This window comes from Anabrus simplex, chromosome 1 (assembly GCF_040414725.1).
Source record: "Anabrus simplex isolate iqAnaSimp1 chromosome 1, ASM4041472v1, whole genome shotgun sequence".
Classification (NCBI taxonomy): Eukaryota; Metazoa; Arthropoda; class Insecta; order Orthoptera; family Tettigoniidae; genus Anabrus; species Anabrus simplex.
The window spans coordinates 15,154,643-15,163,229 of NC_090265.1; the positions used below are offsets into that span (position 1 = coordinate 15,154,643).

Consider the following 8,587-nt stretch of genomic DNA (forward strand, 5'->3'; position numbering starts at 1 on the left):
GAAATACATCGTCAACATAGATTAGTGAGGTTGGACATCCTGCCCGTCATCATTCATGAGTCGCTGTTGAACATACTGTACTTGTCAAAACTAGTAAGTTTCTATTTTACACAATAATAGTGAAATGTTGATGAAGACGACATACACCCAGCCCCCGTGCCAGAGATATTAACCAACGGTGGTTCAAATTCGTGACCCTGTCGGGAATCAAACCCGCATCCTGTGACCAAAGGCCAGCACGCTAACCATTTAGCCATGGGGCCGGACAATAATAGTGAAAAACCACGTTCACTGCAGCTATTGTTGACTGGATATTTCTTCTCTTTAAAGAACAGTGAGTACCACGAATTAATATCCTGTTTTGTTGATTCCTGTAAACTTTGTATGTACTGGTACGGTGTTGGTTCGCCAGTTCCTAGCGTATCTACTGAATGAAAACTTTGTAGATCAATGGATTCAGTTTTATGTTTATTGCCTTCAGTCGTCACGGCAGTGCTTTCAATGACAACAGTCGCTCGAGTACAATTCCTGTCGAACCTAACCTAACCCTGCGACAATCGGTGGTTTTCGGTGGATCACAACCTAACCGGTCATTATAATTTGTTTTCGGTGGATCACAACCAAACCTGTCCCTATCAGTGGTTTTCGGAAGAATACTGTGGTTTTGTCACAAGGCAATACAGACTCTTGAATCAATGTGTGAAAATGGGAAAGTGCAGCAAACCCTCTTCAGGAATGCCAATCTCAAAGTCCATAGTCTTTTTAGCGTTGTCACACAGCTGAAATGTCACTTTAGAGGTAATTGTAAAAAGTCTTGTATATAGGCTCTACAGATACATAGTACATTACCAATTCCATCTCGATAGCTATGAGACGCACACTGCATAGCGGTTTCGCTCTATAGATAAATCATATTATAGTGAAAAAAATTTGTTTAAAAAAAATCGGACATGAAGGTCCAGAAGGAAAATACTTTCATTGGAATTCTTATTTATGTGTTCACCACCCTAGTAGGTTTAAATAAACCTTATAAATGCTTCGTAAGGCCCATTCTCGAATATGGATCTGCATGCTGGGATCGTACAGGATGGGTTTAATAAATTCCCTAGAGAAAGTTCAAAGAAGAGCGATGCGTTTTGTAACTGGGAATAGGAGGAATACCATTAATTGGGAAAGTCTTGAATCTAGAAGAACTAGAGCTCGCCTGTGTGGTCTTTATAAGAGCTATACGGAAAGGGCTGCTTGGAGTTGTATTAGGAATAATTTGGAACCTCCCTCATACTTATCGAGAAATTATCATAAGCATAAAAACCAGCATACGGATGAGGGCAAGTTTTCCTTCGTCAACAGGATCGTAAGGGATTGGAATAAATTACCTGTAGCAGTCTTTGATAGATTCCCTTCTGGTATCAAGTCATTTAAGAAGACCATTAATGTTTGTGTAAAGTGAAAAGTAAAAGTTGTAAATTATGGGCATTGAATTTGTGATTTTCTGCTTGGATTCGATTGTGAAACTGGGAGGTTTTTACTTGTGGTATTCTCTTTCCAGGAAATTGCTTGCTGTACTCATGTTTTTGTAATTGTTCTTGTTCTTGGTTAATTAACAATGTTTTTAACTTTATTTTTTATCACTTGTAACGTTAAGCTAGTAGTAAGCTCAATCTATAGTTTTGTAAGCCATAGTGTCAAGTATTGGAAATAATCAATTGTGTGTGAAACTGTACATGATGCTGGATTTAAAACGACTAGTAGTATTTCTTGTAATATTTTTTATGGAATTCCTTTCTGTACCGATACTTGAGTTGTTGTAGTTGTTGGGTAGTAGGTTTTAACTTTATCATCACTTGTAGTGTTAAGCTAGTAGCAAGTTCAGTCTGTAGTATTGTAATTTGTAGTGTTAAGTACTGGAAATACTTACGTTGTGTGCGAATACGTATATAATGACACTGGATTTAGAAAGTGAAAAATTACTAGTATTTCTTGCTTGTTGTAATGTTGTTGTTGTAGGGTAATTACGGTTTAACTTCACTTTATTATCACTTATAATGGTAAGCTAGTAGTAAGGTCAACCTATAATATTGTAAGCCATATTGTTAAGCACTATAAATACTTAAGTTGTGAGAGAATTTGTATATGATGTTGCTCGATTTAGAATATTAAACTAGCAGTAATGCTTGCAATATTTTCCTTCCATATATCTGCTTCTTGTACTCTTGTTCTTTGCTTTTTTGTTTGCTGTTGTTATTGGGTAATTATGTTAACTTTACTTTATTATTACATTACTGTAAGTGACCGTTGCCACCGGGATATTTCCCATTTGCAATTTAATAATAATAATAATAATAATAATAATAATAATAATAATGAGTGACAGGGGTTTAACGTAATTTGGAAGGAATGTTTTGCGTATGATAAACGAGTACCAGGTTAACTACTGGGGGGCAAGGGCAGCATGCGTAGAGCTAACCACTCCACTCCACCAAATGCCAACGTTATGGATAGTGGAAGCCTTCACCTTCCACCCTTCCAATGGCATTCATGGTTTGTACGGAGATGACTTTGCTTTTTGCTTTTCAAATATTAGTATTCATGTTTATTATTTGTTTATTCATACCCCTGCTTTGTAATTCAGTGACCATGGAATGGCTCTAAATGTTGTAAATTATATTTATATTTACTTGTATTTATTTCCTTTTTCCATATTGCACATGTTTGTTGTTATTATTATTACTGCTACATATCGCTTAACATGTAAATAAACTAATATTTAATACAGTAAATAATGTTTATCTCTTTGGATTCATTTTTTCGTTGCATATTCTTTTTGCTATGACAACATTACTTCTTTATGATATAAATAAATATAAAATAAAAGTATTTCTTCCCAAACATATTTGTTATACGTGCACCAATCAGAGAACCAACTAGGGAAGTACCTTTTACTAAGGTGCATAATGTTTTTGCATACATGTATAATTGAAGAACTGAAGATTAATATACAGGTAAGTGGGTCGCCCATGTGGTAGGCCTATTACGCGTCATAGGAAACTGAGTGAACTGGCTGTGCAGTTTGATCACATTGCTGTGAGCTTGGTATCAGGAGATGGTGATGGATTTGAACCCCACACTCGGCAGGTCTGAAGTTTTTTTTCGCCCGTCATTTTCATTTCAGGCTAGTGCTGTGTCTGTACGCTTATGTACATTTTAAACGTTTTAAATCTTAGCCCTCTTTCCTATCCCATTCTTGCCTCACAACCTGTCTTCATGTGACTTAAGGCAATGTATATGTAAAAATCTGGTAATGTTGTTTGACTCATAGTGCTCCTGTACATTGGTTTCTGTAATGTTGTAAGCTTGAGATACATCAACTTGTAAGCTGAAAATATTTTCCAAATGCCAAATGCCGTAAAAGTACTTAGTGGGATGTAAAGCTGTTAGCATTATTATTAAAAGGAAGGACAGATATGTCTAATGCGGTAAGTCCTTGAACTTGCAGAAATCGCAATGAATTATACAATCTATATTCCCTCCCCCCCCCCTTTTTTTTGCTAGTTGCTTTACGTCGCTCCGACACAGATAGGTCTTATGGTGACGACCCCCCTTCCTTTAAGAATGCAGTTATAGTAATGCGTACATCAGAATAGGGGCAGGATTTTTTAAAATTAATTTAAGCAAGTGAAGAAGAGAATGTATGACTAACTCAGGTTGGCGGATTCGAGTTAGGCGGTATTTGAAAGTGCTCAAATACGCCAGCCTAATGTCTACATCTACCGGTACATAAAAAAACTCTTGCGGGACGAAATACTGGCACCTCGGCGTATATGAAAACGATAGAAGTAGATAGTAGAAGTAATATTCAATTCTGCAGTGAGCTTGAAAGCTGACCTAATTTCCGTTCACGGAGCTTGGCACATTAGTATTCCTATATGTTTCCTGGTAAACTTGAAGATATAACCAGCCTGCAGGCTGAAAATATGCCCAGTAATCTCTCTCCTTACTGGTTACCGGTATTGAAGAGAGAAGGAAATGTTCGCGCAAAAGAAAGGGAAGTCATTTGATGTCTGGAACTTTCGAAAATCACACTGCAAAGATTTATTAAATAAATTGTATCGTTTAACACACCCCTCTTTTCAAGAATATGGTTAGTACGCCTACTGTATATCAAAATAAAGACAGATACATGTAACATTAATTTGAGTGAGAAAGTGTGTTTATTTCCTTAATTCCTCATTGAGCGTGGAAACCGACTTAATTATGAATATCTTGATTTATTTCATCTTAACTTTTAGCATTTACTAGGGTAGGGACACATTCGTTATCGGTGTTTACATTGAGGTTAGTTTGTTCTGGTTATGTCTGGTGATTTTAATATGTAACCAGGCAGGTTGGCAGCAGTGATCAGCCATTACAAAAAAGAGAAAAGAGCATCGGGCGGCGATATTTACTTTCTGAGTATTTCCTTACGCGGCGATTACTATATGTAAGGGCATAACAACCTTGTAAATATGTAAGGACCCAATAAATGGCGAGCCGGCTTCAGACCCATTAAGCTGATAAAGCTAACAAGAGACGAACACAATCTGTTCTTATCAGCTTAATATCTGATACGTCGTGCATCGCATGACCAGAATATTAAACTTATTTTTGGAAATCGGCCGCCGGGATTCAGCAGGGATGTCCTATCAGTGGACTGCTATTCAACATTGCCATCGACCCCATCGTGCAGCTGGTGCAAGGAACTTCAAGAGCCCCATGTACTGGCATATGCAGACGACATCACCCTGATCTCAAGAACACCTGAGGACCTCCAGAGGAAGATCCAGCTCGTGGAAACGGAAGCAGCACGACTCACCAGCAAACTCAACCCTGGGAAGTGCCGCTCCCTCCACCTGACTGGACGAAGACCGGTCGGATCACGAGACACTGCGTTTCACCTTGTCAACGGTCCGATCCCAGCCCTGGAGGATGAAGATGTCTGCTTCCTCGGACGCCCGGTAGGGTACAATGTGATCCCGGACCTCTCATCACTGGACGAGATATCAGCCAGGGGACAGCGCCTCATGTCATCCAAGCTGTCCCCGTGGCAGAGGATGGACGCCCTGAGGTCATTTTTCTACCCCTCACTACTATTCGCAATGAGGACCAGGCAGTTCTCCGCCACCCAGTGGAGAACTGTCGACAAGACAATCCTGCCGCTCATCAATGGCACTCTATACCTACCGGCCAACGCAAGTAATGAGTACATCTACGGCAGCAGAGCGGCCAGTGTGTGTGGAGTCCCTGTCCTGTCAGAAGAGAGCCAGATGGTCCTCATTGACAACGCTTTTAAACTCCTGACCACCAAGGACGTGAGGGTGAAGGAAATGGCCCGGGATGAGTTGGAGATGACCGTCGGCCGACGCCTGGGCAGAGACCCGACCGAAGAGGACAGAGGGGCTTACCTCTCCGGCGACGAGGGGGACTATCGCGGTGGTACCAATTTCTACTCCAACACCTCTACCGTGGCCCGCCTAGCCTCTAGCCGTCGGGGAGTCACTTGGGCCTTCGTAGACGGTGACCCCATTATAACTTCTGGAGACAAGGTCATCAACAAAGCGAAGCGCCTGGAGCTCCTAAAAACCCTCAAGAAGGTGGCACGCTCGAGAAAGGACACCGAGTTGGTAAGGAAGAGGAATCAGGGAAAAGTCATGGAGTGCGTTGCTATGGCTGGCAAGACTTGCTCGCACTTCATGACCACTGGAGAGTACACAGGTTTCTCTGATTGGCGGTTCATCCACCGTGCCCGCCTAAACCTCCTTCCACTCAACGGGGCCAAGATGTGGAGGAGAAATGACCCCGATATCAACTGCAGAGTGTGCCACCGAGAGGTTGAGACTTCGCCCCACGTGCTGTGCCATTGTATGGTCAACTCGGCGACCATGCAACAATGGCACAACGTCGTCGTCGACCTGATCAAGAGGGCAGCTGCGTATCAACATTGTATTCTGACCGAGAACCAGCGTACTCACCCGGACCTCAACCTCCGCCCGGATCTGGGCATCGCTACCATCATCGATGTCACGGTCACGGTCGGTGATAGACCGAAGGCATTTGATTCTGCGAGGGAGCGAAAAACCCAGAAGTACGAGACCCTCCGTCGAGCACTCCTCGACCAATATCGCGAGGTCTCAATCGAGGCCATCGTAGTCTGTGCCTTGGGCTCGTGGGACCCCGAACACATGATCGTGAACAAGCTGTGCTCACGATCGTATGGTAGGCTCATGAAGCAGCTCACTGTAAGTGACACCATCCCGTGGAGCCAACAGATTTACATGTCCAACTTAAGGGCTCCCCAGAGAGCCTGACCCACCGGATGGCTGTCAAGTGTATAACATGTAAATATTGAAAATGTAAATATGAAAATTAGTTATAAGGTTTATATATGTCTGTACATAAAAAAAATTTAAATAAATGGTGCCCGACTATCCCTTATTAAGATGACCAGATCAGTCAGCCGTTAAATATCTCAGCTCGCTGTGAAGCGTCGTAACGCTATCTGTTCTTATCAGCTTAATGATTTGTCTCCATTTCAGGTGGTGAAAGCTGGTGAGCAGATTTCGAGACCGGAGTCCCGAGTTAGAGTCCCTGGGCGAGCAGCAAGGAGCGCTCCAGTTCCGGCGGTGGCAGCAGGAGCAGCCATCGAGGAACCCAGCAGGGGGGTCCACATCGTGCCCTAGGAGGGGCAGCAGCTGCAGGGCAGCCAAGGCGGAGCGGCGGCTGCACAGGCGGCCAAGGCAAGGCGGAGGCTGCTGGAGCCAGGCGGGCAGCGGCAGCAGCCCACTTCTCGGGAGGGGCCAACTCCGACTCCCGGCGCCGAGGACCAGCAGGCAGGGGTAAGTGATAGTTTATAAGTTAGTTAAGGTGCTGGCCTCGCACCTACGGTCTGCCTAGCTGGACTGAGTGGAGCCGCAAACGGGTTTCGACCCCTGACGGCTCCCCCACAGCGCTTTAACGGCAGCCACGCGAGGCCAGCAGGTGTGAGTGTAGGCTCACACGCCCGGACTAGCCAGACTGGTGGGTAGGGTGTGAGTGCGGGCTTGAACCGCTGCTCGGCATAGCCGAGTGGTCGGCGAAGGCTGTGTGAGCGGGGCTCGAACCGCTACTCTGCGTAGCTCAGTGGTCGGTGAAGGCAGTGTGAGCGGGGCTGGAACCACTGCTCGGCGTAGCTGAGTGGTTGGCGAAAGTGGCATGAACAGGGCTCGAACCGCTGCTTGGCTTAGCTGAGTTGACGGCGAAGGCAGTGTGAGTGGCGGGCTGCGACCCCGGGACCGGCTTGCCGAACTGTGGAAAGCAGCCGCATGATGTGCATGTGTGCGTGAATCGAGTGTCGGTGTGTGTGTGTCCGCGGTTCAAACCACGACTTGGCTTCGCTGAGTCCGGGGGCGATCAGCTGTGCGAGAGAGACTGTGAGCGTGTGTGTCAGTACGTCTGTGTGCAAGACTGAGTGAGAGTGCCTGACCCTTGTGTGTGTAAGGAAGAGTGAGAGCGCTTGCCAGGTCTGTGTGCGAGGCTTTGCGGGTTGCGTGACTTGCCCCGCCAGAGCAAAAGTATTGTTTTTTCCGCCCTGACTAGGCGGGTTGCGTGGCTGGTGCGAGCAGGGGCTAACGGTTGTTGGCGATAAGAGTGAGTGGGTGTGTGTGCGCGCTTGCCCCTCGCCTGCCAAGGTGGTCCGCGCATGGCTAGAGACCAGCTGCAATCTGTATATAATGTATAAAGTAGGCTAGCTATTATAAATATTTAATTATATTATAACACATTTTATTACTCAGATTACATTATATTAATTATTCAGATTATATTTATATATATATATATATATTATTATTATTACTATCACTATTTCTATGAACCCAGTCAGTCTGTAAATATAGGTTTAGGAAGACCACTCCGGCAAAGTGAAAGTGACACTAGGATCTGGCCCATTTACAAGTGAATCAGTGTAAATATCTATAAGCGAAATCAGTGTAAAAAATCAATAAGTGCGACAAATAGCCAGATCTGAATCGCCGGCGTGACTAAGTTTGCACCCAGCGGCCATCAAACATCAGACCCGCACCGAGCAGTGAAAGTGAAGTGTGTAGCGCCTGACCTAGTGTATATATATATATATCAGTGATTAGTGAGGTCAGGTGGCTAGCCCAGTGTTCTTACGAGTAGCAAGGTGACGGTACTGGCCGCGGGCTACAACTATTAATGAATATAGAAGCAATATTATACTATCAGTGTTATTATTACTATTACTATTATTATTACCAATAAATTCATTATTACTATTACTATCACATACATCGCTTGTGTCTATTTCTACCAGTCCCTTGCAAATTAAGTGTTCATTTCCTCCCCATTTCCGCAATCGCAGCTGGTGGGATGTATTTATTCCTATTATTATTAGTATTATCAGTATGTGTACGTAGCTAGTCAAGTATATGTCAATAGTATATAGTTGACCATTGGCACTATCCCTATTACCAGTGCTGTCTCCCTATTCATATTGTAACTATTATTATTACCACTGTAACAGTCTAATCCCAATTGTTTATTACCCGGT

General features: G+C 43.8%; 1 pseudogene; it reads left to right on the top strand.

The window, feature by feature from the left end:
* Positions 1-4,540: 4,540 nt before the first annotated feature.
* On the top strand, positions 4,541-4,720 carry LOC136859272 (U2 spliceosomal RNA; annotated as a pseudogene).
* The last annotated feature ends 3,867 nt before the right edge of the window (positions 4,721-8,587 follow it).